General features: G+C 39.1%; 1 protein-coding gene across 4 annotated transcripts in view; it reads right to left on the bottom strand.

Moving 5' to 3' along the window:
* Positions 1-15,512, bottom strand: part of LOC124171505 — a 247,691-nt gene that overhangs the window by 128,722 nt on the left and 103,457 nt on the right. The window lies entirely within an intron of this gene.

Below are 15,512 nucleotides of genomic sequence, written 5' to 3' on the forward strand. Positions count from 1 at the left end.
GTCCAAGAAACGTCCCGTATAATAACAAACTATACTACTATATGCTGTTAGAAATAGAATATAGAATAGAAATTCAGAAACATGCAGTAAGTTTTACATAGAACACGCAGTTAAAGGCAGTTGAATCTGTGAAATATCTAGGGGTTAGACTCAATAATGATCTATCGTGGAATAAACATATTCGAGAAATAACGATTTGGTTGTCACAACCATTTCTCACCCAGCCATTTAAAATGGCTCCCTCATCCAACTAACTGGATGGGGCCATAGCAACCATTTAAATTGGATGTGGGATCCAACTATTGGATACAACAGCCAATTTTTTCTTTCAGTGTATGCTTACCAAATAATGATTCCCCGCATACAATGACAAACTCAAACAACACGCCCAATTTTGAGACAAATAATGCTGCTTTTATGTATCGCAAAAGCATTCCTTGCAATTATAACTTTATAGATATGAGTAATTTTAAATCAATTTTTAATCGTAGCAGTAATTAATCGTGTTGAGAACTCTGGAAATTTTGGTACAATACGAATGAAAAATAATGAAAGGAGAGGTAAGTAACCGGAAGCATATTATTGCAGTCCATAGTTATACTTAATAATTGAAATACCATACATCATTAACTACATTTGAATCAATCAATCTGATATCTTTAAGTGATTAGTTGTTAAATATTTTGATAAAATGCTGTCACAGATAATTTATTCATTGAAATTTAATTTTAAAAAATACCACACAATAGAGAAAGCTGATAATATGAACTATTCGAGGGCTCTTCAAATTCTGCTGCAGGCAAAATCGAGGAAAGTAATGCAAAGTTAGTCGCTCTTCTATATAAACGGAGCTCTCTCTCTCTCTCTTTTCTGTAAATATTTCATTTAGGATTAAAAAGCTTACGGGTACAATTACGAGCGATTCGGAATTTTGGTGTGTTTGAATCACTCGTAAAAATTTCACTCGTAAAAACCCTTCGTAATTATCTGACTCGGTAGCCATCGGTCGAGATGATTACGAAGGATTGACTACGATGGATACCAAGTAAACAATATGGCGGACTTCATGATGTTAATGTACGCACATGAGAATTTTGATGCCGAGGATTTAATTGATGAGAGAACACAGCGTAATTTCAGGAGAAGAGGAGTCGCCTTTGAACTGAGTGAAAAGGAATACAGAAGCCTTTTTCGCCTCAATGAACGCTGAACGCAAAATCTGATTGACGCCATACATCTCCGAAGCTTCACGGACATCAGCTGTAAGTTATGTAAACAAAGTAAGTACACATGTTTCATGTATGAATATTTATTTTTTTATTCATAGAAATTTTACAGCGATTTCTGCTGGTGATCCAACGTTAAATAAGATTTGAAACGCGAAGAAGTCTAACTTTATTACCGCTGATCATGACATTAATTTTAAATCGGTGTATTTGAATTTGCCCCCAAAACAAATACACCGATGCGCGCAAAGCGCGTACAATGTAAATACGTTCACTCGTTGTTTTCTCAACATTTTCATTTCTGCAGGGAGGGTTATGTGGTGGAGAGTCAACTTCTGGTTGTTGAGAAGCAAATTATGCCTTGCTGGAATGATTATTTACTCAAACTCGATAAGTGCAATTGAATTGTTTTACCGCTCATCCTAAATAATTCGTTTAAAAGTGTTTTAACAGTGCTAATGTCCTTCCGTTACCGTATTTCGCTATTCTAGGATAAGTTTATTCATTGTTCTTCAAGTTAGGCTTTGAACTTCCGTATGAGAACGGTAGTTTTGCGAAAAGTATCCTCGGTCATTAGTTTCTTTTGACCGGACGTTGATTACTATAGTTTTATTGTGTTACTAATTCCGAGCATTGGTATCTTGTATTTAATTGTGTAATATGGGCGTCATTACATATTAGCTTATATCTAACTTAAAATAGCTGAATATATAACCATGAAAATACATTCAGGTTGTTTCTCACTCGCGCATGTAACCGTGTGTATCGATAACTGTTCAACTTTGCCTCAAGATAAACATTCATTTCATTACAGGTATTGGCTACTCTTACCTTCAATGCTGTTGGACAATAAGTGCCATACATAGCTTATGATGCATATATGAACATGGAGAGAAGCTTTTTGTGCCGGGGTGTGGAAGAGGTGACAAAAACTATAAATGACTATCTCTTTAACAATGGGTGACCGTGGACCATAGCCAAAATTCAATATCATAGCGCTGGCGTAGGTATATTCTAACTTGGTTTAAAAATTTATGAACGTCCGTGAATAGTGAACGCAGTAGACTGAATGCTATATTTCTTAGGCAAGTATGTATGCGTCATGCATTAAGTGGTTGGTTTTTACTGGTTATATGTGATGTATGTTTTCCCTTTGAAAATCAGAGTAATAGATGGAACTCACATTGCCATGGTGGCATCTCTAAAAAAATCATGTAGTGTTAAAGGAAAGGGATTATTTAAATTATAACATATATCATTTGATTAGTATGCAAGTGGTGAGTTCATGTGATTTAATAATATTTTATTTTGAAGCAACTAGGGGCAATTACTTTTTAGAAATATACATTGTAACTCATTACCTGCTGAATGATATTTTAAGTGCCTAATGAGCTTCTTACATTGACTTACCCAACTGGTTTTCCGAAATAGAATATAATTATTATATATCCATGATTATACAAATTGAAACCATGCATATCTGCTAAGATCTATAGCAATAGATCCTCAAATAGCTATGAATAGCCTTAGGAATGGGAGGCATGTTAGGATAAGATTATTTTGACTCATCTTACCTTGCTTTGATTTTAATGGTTTCTGTTCAATTTTTTAATCTTAAGGATTTGATATGTTGCTTTTCTGTTACTGTTGTATTTTTAATTTTTCAGATTAACTCAACCAGATTCTCCCAGGTTCAAATTTGGGTGAGGCTTATGGAGAACCCCTACTAAATCGTAACATTTAAAATACTAATCCAAAGGACGCTGTTCAGTGGTTGTTTGGTTGACGAATTATTTCAATGGAAATACTCTGGTGTGCATTTTTCTCAGAATACCAATCTTTGTATAAATAATAATTCTTAGATCTACCAGGAAGTCTACCATCAGTAAAGGCCTGGTTACATGATACATTAACATGCACAAGTTAATGCTTAAATGATTGAATGCGCGAATGAACATGAAAATGCACTGCATAAGCACCAAACTTGTGTGAACGCAGGAACAGAAAATAGAACCTGCTGTAATGTGGTTCATGCATTTGTTTATGTCCTGTTCCAGTCCACCAAAATCGTTCATGATTTCACGCATTAACTAAGTGTTTATGTACTGTGTAACCAGGCCTTCAGATTGCAGGATAAACCGCTTGACTCCTTGGTGACTTTTTAATAAAAAGTTTGGACTCCCACATGCACACCACACCGTCCAAGAAACGTCCCGTATAATAACAAACTATACTACTATATGCTGTTAGAAATAGAATATAGAATAGAAATTCAGAAACATGCAGTAAGTTTTACATAGGTTAGTAGGCTACACTACAAGTCATGCAATCTATTTACGCGTTCTATTGCTGCCGTTATAATCTGTTATTGATCGTGGAAAAAATGACATTCGAAATCTGTCTGTTCTGCAATCTATCTCTCTTATTTTTTTTTATATGATCTGATCTGCCGTAGTACGTTGGCGTACGCAAGATATGGTTAACTTCGTCAGAAAAGACACTGCTCTTGAATTTATCTAAAAGGTTTAGTCTATTTTTCAATCTACGGTCCGACAGAGATTCCCATCCGAGTTTATCTAAGAGGTCAGTTACACTAACAAGACTATCGTAACGACCTCTTACATACCTGGCAGCTCTTCTTTGCACGCGTTCTAACTCTGTTATTAAGCCTTTTTCATGAGGGTCCCAAACACTGGCAGCGTATTCCAAATGTGGTCTAACGAGGGAAAAGTAGCTAATTTCTCTCACTTTGTCGGCGCACTTTCCTAATATTCTTTTAACAAAACCCATTTTACGATTAGCTTGACCGGTTATTTCTCGAATATGTTTATTCCACGATAGATCATTATTGAGTCTAACCCCTAGATATTTCACGGATTCAACTACCTTTAACTGCGTGCCCCGAATGACATAGTTACGCTGTAGGGAGTTATTCTTCTTCCAGAAATTCATTACGACGCATTTTTCCAAATTTAATTCTAACTGCCAAACATCGCACCAAGCTTGGATAGCAGCAAGGTCATTCGTTAGTTCATCTATATCTTTGCTGGAACGAATTTCTCTGTAAACTACAGCGTCGTCTGCAAATAATCGTAACTTACTCTGCACTACTTCGCCAATGTCGTTTATATAAAGAAGGAATAGGAGTGGGCCAATGACACTACCCTGAGGAACGCCAGAAGTCACTCTAACCTCAGTGGAGACTGCACCGTCTAATACTACTCTTTGGACGCGGTTGCTCAAAAATTCTCTAATCCAGGAAATGACATCTTCGTCTAGACCATAAGATTTCAGTTTTATTATTAACTTTCCGTGGGGTACTTTATCAAATGCCTTTTTGAAATCAAGAAAAATCGCGTCTACTGGAATGTTGTCTTCCCCGGAGACTAAAATATCGTGGGCGAAAAGCGCTAACTGAGTTTCGCACGATCTGCTTTTCCTGAATCCATGTTGATTTCCCATTAATAAGTTTTGCGCGTCTAGGTGTTTCATTACCGAGCTGACTACGATGTGTTCAAGGACTTTGCAAGAGATGGACGTTAAAGATATCGGCCTGTAATTAGATGGCTGTTCCTTGTCTCCACTTTTAAATATAGGCGTTACATTAGCGATTTTCCAGTCATTAGGTACTTCGTGTTGCTTGATGGATTTACTGAATATTAACTGCAAGTAGGGGGCAAGTTCTGAGGCTAGTTCTTTATATACGCGAGAAGGGATTTCGTCTGGACCAGGTGATTTATTTGGACTAAGCGATTTCAATATATTTTCTATTCCGAGCGTACTAATGTCAATAGCTGGCATTTTATGTATACAGGTATTGTCGTCGGTCTCGGGTGAGTTTTCGGAAGGCTCCGTGAACACGCTCTTAAAGTAGGAATTTAATACATTGGCTTTATCGTAACTGCTTGTCAACACATCTCCATTGTCGTTTCTCAGCGAACATACGGTAGATCGTTTACCTTGAACTTCCCTAGCATATGACCAAAATGCTTTTGGGTTATCCTGTAACTGCTCTACTAGTGTTTTTCTTTTAAAATTCGTGAACGCATTCCTGAACGCTTCCTTCGTGGCGGCTTTAGTCATCCTATATTTTTTAATTATTAGCTCGCGTTCATTAGCGGATAAATCCGTGCTGACTTTTTTCATTTTAGCATGACACGCTCTCTGTCGCCTCAATGATTTTCTCACTTCCGCGTCGTACCATCTCGGTTCGCTGCCTTCTTTTACTATTTTACTAGGGATGTAGCCATTTATTCCCGAAGTTACGAGCGAAAGAAAAGCTTTCCAAGTATTCTCTACATTTAACTTTAATACTGATTCTTGAAACTCGGGGAAAGCATTTTTCATATGACTCTTAAACCCATCAAAATTAGCTCTTTTAAAAATGAAAACTTTACGCTCTTTTTTAAAGTTTACAGCGGTATTTAGGGAAAACTTTGCAGTTACTACCCTATGGTCACTTATTCCTTCGACAGTGCCAACGTTTATTACCTGATGTGGTATATTTGTCGCTAATAAATCAAGAATATGTTCTCCTCTGTTTGGTGCGGATGCTATTTGAAACAATGAATTAGATGTAAAAGTGTGTAATAAAGCCTCGCAGATCACTTTATCCCTCCCACCAGGAATGAAGCAATAAGTCTCCCAATCTATAGAAGGTACGTTGAAATCTCCACCCACAATCAAGTTTCTTTCAGGATACTTGGATGCTACGCTGTTTATTTGATTTTGAAAATCCAACATTGACGTTATATCTGAGTTAGGTGGTCTGTAATACGAACATAATAAAATAGTTTTGAATTTTGGACATTTAATTAAACACCACACAGATTCAACGCTGGTCTCAGTTACGGTTATCGCTTGGCTGACGATTGAATTCTTTACAGCTATAAAAACTCCGCCCCCAACTCGATTAATTCTATCTTTCCGATAAACAGTGAACGATTTTGGGAAGATCTCATTGTCTGAATCATCATCTGTTAGCCAACTTTCTGTTCCAAAAATGACGTTACACTTCGTACTATGAATTAAATGGCGGAATTCGGGAATCTTATTTCTTAAACTACGGCAATTAACCACAGCCACGAATAAAACTTCGGAAGTAGTAGTATTGCGATTCGGGAATAATTCTGATTTGCTTTTGTCGAATAGACTATTCACAGGCTTTACACCGCTGATAAATGGAAATGCATGTCTTATTGACACACTATCAAAATGACTTGAGCCTTGACTGCCTTTGAACGTGTTGCTCGACTGACGATTCTCGTGATTAAATGTAATACCTGAAACGCTGATTTTTCTCTCTACTTCTCTATTCTCATTTCTGGAAGAATCTTTGTCTGTGAAAAGTTTTGAACTTACCCCTTTATTTTTCAACCCACTAATATATCTACACTCTGCCCTACTCTCTACTCTAAAAAAGACCTACAGTGCTCAAATATGCTACTCGCTACACGACTAGCCGACTCGGCCGTGTAATGGACTCCCGAACGGTTCAGAGGGATCCGACACGATCGGATTGCCGGCCTAAGGTCCACGAAGGAGGCTCCGATGTCCGTGCAGAAACGACGCAGCCTCTGGTTTATGCCTTCCACTCGGCTCCAAACCAGAGAACCACGATCAATCCTCGGGACAAGACTACAAATCGAAAGCTCAATGCCGACTCCAATGGTCCCACCCACCTGCTTCACTTCGGAATTCAGATCCCGGAGGGAATCTAGAATTTCCTCAGATCCACGGAAGGTGGCATCATTGACGCCGACATGAGCCACGACCCGCAGCCTGGAGCACTTCGTGCCCCGTACCGCCGCACCAACCGCCTGCGTCACCTGAGGAACACCGCCACCAGGGATGCACCATGACGTTACACGGTCGCTTACACCCTCGCGGTCTGCCCTCTCCCGTAACGGGACCATCACACGACGGACATTGCTACTCCCTAACACTATGATCCCCCCCTTCCCACTCTGACGCCCCTTCCTAGGTGCCGGTTTCGGGGTAGGAGTAGGCACGTCAGGCACCTCGGAGTTTCCATCCGACAGCAACTGGTACCTGTTCGAGACGGGGACGGGATTTGCCTCAGCATCCCCCAAACCCCGTCTTAGAGTGACACTACCACCGTCCCTCCGAGACACGACCCTCCAAAACTCAGATTTACGGGGTGACGTGACCCCGTCATCGAGAGATGGACCTCGAGGAAGGCTCTCGATCGACCAGCCGCTATTTGCAATCGGGCGAACCCGTGCAGCCCCTGTGGCACGGCGACCTTTCGAAGAACCACCCCTCGGACCATTCCCCTCAGCGGTATCAGCCACCCTTTCAAACTGGGCCCGAAGTTCCCGCACCATCGTCTCCAACGCGGTAATGCGGTCTCCGAGAGCCTCGCATTCACCGGCGTTTTCAACTCCGGCAACGGGTGACCTATTCGAAGGCATCCTATCACTATCGCGACTTTGGATTTCAGAAAAGCTTACCTGACGGGAGATACGCTTAATAGATATTTGAGAGAGTAAAACAAACCGATAAACTTACTAGCTTGTCTCTTTTTAATAGATATTTACGCTTAATAGATATTTGAGAGAGAGTAAAACAAACCGATAAACTTACTAACTTGTCTCTTTTTAAACGTAAATAAGGGAATGTAGTTACCTGGATATGGATTAAGTCGATTAATGGGTTTAAAATTAGAAAACTATATAGTTCCAAAGAAGACTAATTAACGAAATTAAGATATAACTTAACGTGGGACAAATAGATTAACGATAATAATCAACAAGAGAGCAAAGACGAAACTAACTAGCTAAAATATAAATTCCCCGCAATATGATCCCCACGAAAGAGCAAAGCTATAAAAAGGGTGATAGACTAACAAAAATGTATAAATAAGGGTAAATAAGTAATAAAAGTACTAACAACAATATATAAATACGCGTAAATAGACTTTAAATAAATAAGTATAAATAGACTTTGGATAAATAAGTAAAAAAGAGTATATGAGTCCTTGAGATAAAAGTGTGATCAGTTGCAATGCGTTTGGTGAAAGTATATCCTAACACATGAAAAACGCTAACAAGGCAAAAATATCAAAACCGCACTCGAAAATGCAATGGAAAATAACTGAAGAAGAAAAAGGTCAACCTCCTACCCTCTAAATAGTCACTCGAGTTTACCGAAAGTGGAAGAAACGGATTAGCAAAAGGGATTGATAGCAGGGGGGGAGGTGTGCCTAGCTCTTCAAGGACGCAGGTGTTGTTTTGAGAGGGCTAGGAGTGAAGGGGTGAGTCAATGACTAACAACAAGAGGGACGGAAGAAACTACCTGTGTTTCAAGGGGAGATATGTGCTAAAATGACCACTACTGGAGAACGGAACGAGAGTTTTCAAGATCACAATGAGAGTGCTGCGCTACGAAAATTACAATAAAAATCCTAACAGTCAAAATAGACCTCAAAACAACGGTAAAACAAATAATATATGAAAAGCTTTATAACAGAAAAAAAATATATTAAAACAATATGTATATATATCGTTAGCCTATAATAAGAATTAAGAGTTAGGATTACACACCTGATGTAAAAGAAAAAGGGCAGCTATCACAAAATTACTTAAATAATATTAAGACACTATTCCGATAGAAAAATTAAATCTAAAGCAGCCAAATATATATTCTACTTAACGACCGTAACACCAGATTAGTAAAGGCGCAGCGACACAAATAAAGATAACGTGCAAATAACTATCATAAGATATGAAGGAATAAAAACTTTACTGATTCCACATGATGATTAATTGTGTCTGACCATGGTTTTGTTACAGTGTAACATGTTCAAGGTGAGACCTTTAAAATGGTAAGCTGCAATGAGACCATGGTAGACAATTAATCACCATGTGATAAAAGCAATGTTTTTACTCCTTCAACTGCTACCTTTCTTACTATTCCTCAGCTTATACCATTTCTGCTTCATTTTCTATTTGGTTTCCCTCCTTAGGTGTAGGTATGTCCACAATGGTATGCAGCGGAGATTACTTTCTGCCAATGAGAATGGAATTACTCATTAATTTGATGATTGCTTGCATTATTTGTCTTTTATGAAAGTGATTAATGAGGATCATAGGTTTTCCATCCATAATGGTTGTTGATACTCAATATTCAATAATAAATCCATTATGGCCTACAAAATTTTATATTTCTATGATATGCTGTACTTTCTCAACTTCACATTAATGTGATCCATGAATGTGATGTATACCAACACCTTATATAACGTTATTTCTATTGCAGTACATCAACGATACTATGTGTTGTTCTTTTCTTTGAAAATAAAGACAATTCAAAGCCAAGATGTATGTTAATGATGCTATTTTTTATATAACCTTGACCTTGTATAAGATAAATTTAAATGTTCACCTATAATAGTGACAAACCTAATGGATTAGAATAGCATTAATTTTATAACAGTATCTTTTAGAAACCAAGATGAGTCGTAGATTGAGCCAATAGGATTAAGCGAGAGGCTAATTAGAATATTTTTGAATAGGAGAGTAAATTTTTTGTAACAATTACATATATTGTGTTTCTTACCCTATTTAATTACAAGAAATTAGAATTGGGCATGAATTATATATGCACTGCATTAAGAATATTCTTGCAGGTCTAATTGCATACTAAACCCCTACGTAGATCAAACTCTATTTTATCTTTTTCACATCTTAAACCTCCCTCCATTCCTATTCACCTTCTACTTTTCTTTTCATTACTGGAATTTTTTTATCTTGAACTTTGAAAAAATGGGCATTTCTCTCATTGCTCCTATCTTCCAGCATTAATTTTTGTCCTAGGCATAATTTAAGTTGATTAAAATGTGCAGGGGGATAGAAACATGTATGAGTGTTAGGTTATGGAAAGTGGATTCAGCACAGAAGTAGTAATTCTTATGGCACAGAATAACTTTCAATGAAAAACAATAGGCTGGAAAGTTCACACAAACACTAAATTAGAGCTCAGAGCTAATTTCAGGCTAAAATCTAAAACCCCAAGAGGAAATGGCCACATAAGTTGGGCCATTTTGTTGCACATACTATGTAGTAGCACATACAAGGTGTATAAGCTATTCCTCTTGGGATATTATGCAAGACTTGCTTTAGAGTCGCCCGCCTCGTCTTGAGAATTGAAACATCTACATCTACATCTACAAATTACCCTGCGAGCCACCTCTAGGGTGTTTGGCAGGGGGTGATCAATCACCAGCATGCAGCATGCATTTGGACTCCCACATGCACACCACACCGTCCAAGAAACAATGGTGCTTGGTGTGGTAGTTTGATTTGAGGAGGAAGTGAGTGAGCTTGAGTGGGGATTAGAAATTAAGAGGGTCTGAATAATTATGGAAAGTGGATTAGAAGTGGAAATAAGTGTTGAAACACTCTTAGTAGATGTGGAAAGAGATTTTGAGGTTTACGGGGTCGGGTCAAAGGAAGAAAGATCACTTGAGTCTACGTATTCACTATTTTTTTCTTTATCTACCTGGCTTTCTGGTGAATTCTGTTGCTGAAATAACCAATGATTCTATTTTGTGACATACTCAACTTAGCTACACTTGGGGTCTGCTACGCTAATGCTAGTATTACCTCAATATCAAAAATGATTAGTATTTCCTGCAAGTCTTCATGCCCGTGTGTCGCATTCTTCCGTATCAGTGCTATCATACATTTTTTAATATGATTAAGCTCACTAAATTTAAGGGCTCCACTCCCAGTCTGGGTGCCCTCACGATTGTAGCACGCTACTTTAGAGGCAGATTTCAAATCTTGCCAACGCCGAGGGAAAATTAATTAATCACAACAAATGTTATGAGATTCTTTAATGGCAATTTATGGAAACATAGTTTCTCAGCAACATATACGATGCTACAAAATTTTCCATTATTGAGTAAGCAGTTATTTTTACGTTTCATTTAAGCTAATCACTCTGTAAAAATAATTAATATATAAGAAAACGATCATTTACCGAAAAATATGGATCAGATATGGAAGAATAAGAGGCTAATGTAACGTAAATAGAAAGAACCAATACGCTTAATGGTTTATTAATAGAAAAAATAAATCATTCATGTCGCAATACGTTTCATTTTATATAGTGTACCTTCAATGAATTGCAGAAGCATATATTTCTGCTCAGCGATAACTTCATATTTACGCCCTTGTTTACTTTAATTTACGCCATGCTACTGAGGAATCCGTAAACAAATGAAGGAAATTACAACGTTGCCACAACCACCACTCGTGATCCATCTCATTACGAAGGCTCCAATACGACTTCGAGACGAAAATTTCAAACACACCAATTACCCTTCGTGTTGGTGAGCACTCGTAATGGACCGCTCGTGATGGTGAGTGAGTGGAATTATTACGAGCGATTCAAACACAACCCCCTAGCGCGCCAATCCTTTGCCGATTACATTTCGTTTCTTTTTTGTTTCGGCGATTCGGCGAGTGCCCCGTTGAAAGCGACTCTTGACGCCCCCCTCCCGATCGAGTGGGAAATGAATAGCATCCGCTTGGAATGATCGTTCGCCGTTCGGGAGGATTACACTGGAGCGGCGGAAATAAAAAAAGACGCTTGAATAGCACTCACTCGGTGAAAAGGAAAGAGGAGAGTTTGTCCACGAAACACCGATGGTTCTTGGTTTAGAACAAAAACATCGAGAGTTTTGGCAGAGTGTTGTTTTGTCTGCGATTGCACAGAGAAATGTGCCGAAAATAAATATAATTAACTGAGTCGAATAACGATGAGATTTCTCGCTTGCTCGAGGTTGCGCAATGGATAGCCTCAAAAGAATACAGAAGAATATTAAAAAGAATAATAATTGGAAGTTATTACGAGTTGGAAATGCTTCCTATTTACAGTGAAGATAACTCTGCAATTACCAATGTTTATTAGAGTTGCAATACCGAACGGTTTTTAAGCCATTTTTTGGTATGTGTATAATGTACGAGTACTCATGAAGGAGGCTTGGTAGCCAAAACCATTTGTTCCTTAACCCTTAATAAATAGTAGGGGTTACTAAGTTATCTTCAATCAGTGGCGTAACTAGGAATATTCTTTGGGGGGGGGGGATGAAGGGAGGGACTACATTTGATGTGTTATATTCTAAAAAAAAAACTGGGATTGTATTTTAGTATTATGTTTATATACTTTCTATCAGTTGTATTTTTCCTGCAATTATGTTGTTGGGAACACAATAAAAACCAATAAATTTAAAAATAATTAAATTAAAGGGCCTTCGCAGGGAGACCCCCCTGGCAATGGGTGTTCCGGGAAATTTTTTGATAAACGAAATGCTTGGAAATACATTTTACGTAATTTTGGCTGTTAAAATTTAACTTGAAGCAGATGCAGTTATTATGCGTCAAAAATAGACAATAGTTTTAATATTATATAAACGAATAACGGAAGCGATTGCACCGGGTCCTGTCGGTCCCCTTCCCCCCATCACATCCTGCCACACTCTTCACGAAATCTTGGGGCGGGGGGAGGTAGGAGGAAACGATAGGAAAGCATTTTTCTCCAATTGCATTGCAAGGAAGACCGCCCGATTGCTGTTCGCTTGGAATGGGAAAGATTAAAAAAAATACGCAGCGGGATCGCGACCTGGACTAATCGGAGAGCGGAGTGGTTTGGTGGGAGACGGATACTGAAGCGAATGGGCGACACAAAGCCGGGGGAGGAAATGCAAGAGGAAAAATTATAGAGGACGGAAGGTCATCCGGACGGCTGCAATAAGCATCTCCACATCGCAGTGCAGACCAGCCCGCACATTCAGCCGCATTGCAAAGTACTCGGCCAGTCTGTCCGGGCGGAGCGCCAGACACGACGGATCACAGAGCACAAAGGGGCTCCTTATTCTTGAGAGACGACGCGCAGCCACTGCCGGACTCAATCGCGAGTGAAAGCACTCCTCAAACACCGCCGTGGTCCTGCTCGCTGCATCAACAGTGAGAGAATTCCCCGCACCGATGTGCAGTCGCCATGCAGCTCGGCGGATGAAAGGTATGATGGGGCCGTGGCTCAAAAAAAAGGGACAACGGCAAAGCACCCACACATATGGAAAAATATTTTGCGCACATTGGCAATGCATTGAGCACATTCGACGAGCAGCATACCGAGTCATCGCATAAAATTTATCTAGTGTGAGATCGATTTCTTTTTACTAGAGTTAGACAGGTTATATAGCTAGGCAAAATGTGGTATTAATTTATGCGAGACAAACAAAGCAACAATGACATGTTGGCTCCCACACGATAAATAAAAGCAACATGTACATTCAATTCAATTCATAAAATCACCCAGGTGGGTATAAAAACTACTAAAGTTTTCATGGAAGTTCACAGACCGATCAAGACATCATCACATTGGCGTAATAAACAAACTTCATTTATTGGTTTTAAATCCGCTTAACGTTTTGCGTATCTCTTTTTATAACATTTAACATGATACATAATTAAACAAAAAGAAGATAAACAAGATTATCTTCATCTATCATTTCAGGAAATCTAGCCAAGGGATTTCTCGAAAGGGATAGTTTTAGGAGAACACAATATTGAACAAAATGAGAGCAAGGATTGCAATATTTCGAAAACGCAACTAGGAGAATCAATGCCGCTAAGAAGATGCCTGGCGAGAGATAGAGGGAGCAAGCAGCGACAGAAGAGGCGACAACCGATGCACACACAGGTCGAGCGGCTATTGCCGCGAGGCACACTTGATCGCACCCAATCGCCGATTCATAGCAGATACAAGCGGGGATGACGCGGACTTCACGCTGGCAAGGTAAGCACTTAACGCGCCTAGCGGAGACGAGCTTCTCGGAGCGGCATCGCTCCATGGATACGCAGATTACCGCATCATCCCGGGAAAACGCTCTCCATTCTACTGCTAACCACTGCGTAAACCTTCGACCTGAAGCCACTACGCTTCCCATCAAGAAAAATATAATTTAATAACACTTACTTTTCTTATAGTAGTATTATAAGTAGTATAAGAAAACTAAGTGTTACAAAAAGGATCTCTAGGCTTCAGACATAAAAAAAGTCATAATTTACGCCTCTTATACATTACAATTCAATATCTCGGGCATTTTCGAGCTAAATCATACACCGCAAGTGATTTTGTAGCGAAATGTTCCGGCAAACGCATAACAGAGGTTTTCTTGTAGTTCTTTGATAATGCATTTTTTAGTTCGCAGTTTAACTAGAGTAGTTGCCACAAAATAAACCTGAAAAAGTTGCAACAACCAACAAATCTAGGTCGTCAATGTGCACCATAGGTGAATTTCGTGCATTCAGTAAATTCTCAAGAGCCCAATACAACAACCTTTCTTGCAATTTGAAATCTAATTTCCCTTAAATTAAATTTCACCGAATAAAATAAAATATACTTCATAATTGATTACACGTAGGTACTCCCACAATTTATTTAATAATTAATAATCTCGATAGCCATTACATCGGAGCATAAAGGAAGATATGTACAATAATATGAGTAGGAAAAATATTGCTAGGAGAGAATACTTCTAGAGGAATATTAAATTTTATACATTTAGAATTAAGTAAACGAAAATGTTTTGATTAGCCTGTAAACATAGTTAGCAGTGGGTATTATATCTATAGAAATTAATATTTTTTATTTCAACTGGCAGCGTTATCCCAGTTCACATACTTTTCTGCCGGTAATTGTAAAACGGACTACAGAAACATTTTTACGAGGTCTGAAGATTTTTTCTGCATAAAACCAATGGAAATGAACATTGTTCAAGCGGGCAGTGCGATGAGTACGGGAAAGAATGACAGAAAGATAACGCTTGCATTTCGGATTGCAGATGCTCACGCAACGGAGAAGATCCGACCCTGCACCTCAATTTGCAAACTTAACCGCTACCTGAGCCACACTTCCCCGCGGTTGTGCACATCGTCCGGCCCAAAACCCTTTCTTCCCCGCCCTCTTGACCCCGGCTATTCCCCCAGCCCAACCGTATCATCACTCCCAGTACTCTTTCTCCCTACGTACACACTACATTACAAAACCTCGCCCCATTGCCCCCTCATCCTCCTCGCCATGCCATCATCATGCGCGACTTAGTTGTTCTATTCTCGATCCTCCACGTCTGGTAGTAGGCATTCAGATTTTTTCAATATCCCAGACTCCCGATGCCCCCCACCACCCAGACTATTTGGTTTGAAGTGCCCGCTCCAGAGCCCTACCCTCGCCTTAATTCCCTTCCTCTCTCCA

Source organism: Ischnura elegans, chromosome X (genome assembly GCF_921293095.1).
Source record: "Ischnura elegans chromosome X, ioIscEleg1.1, whole genome shotgun sequence".
NCBI lineage: Eukaryota > Metazoa > Arthropoda > Insecta > Odonata > Coenagrionidae > Ischnura > Ischnura elegans.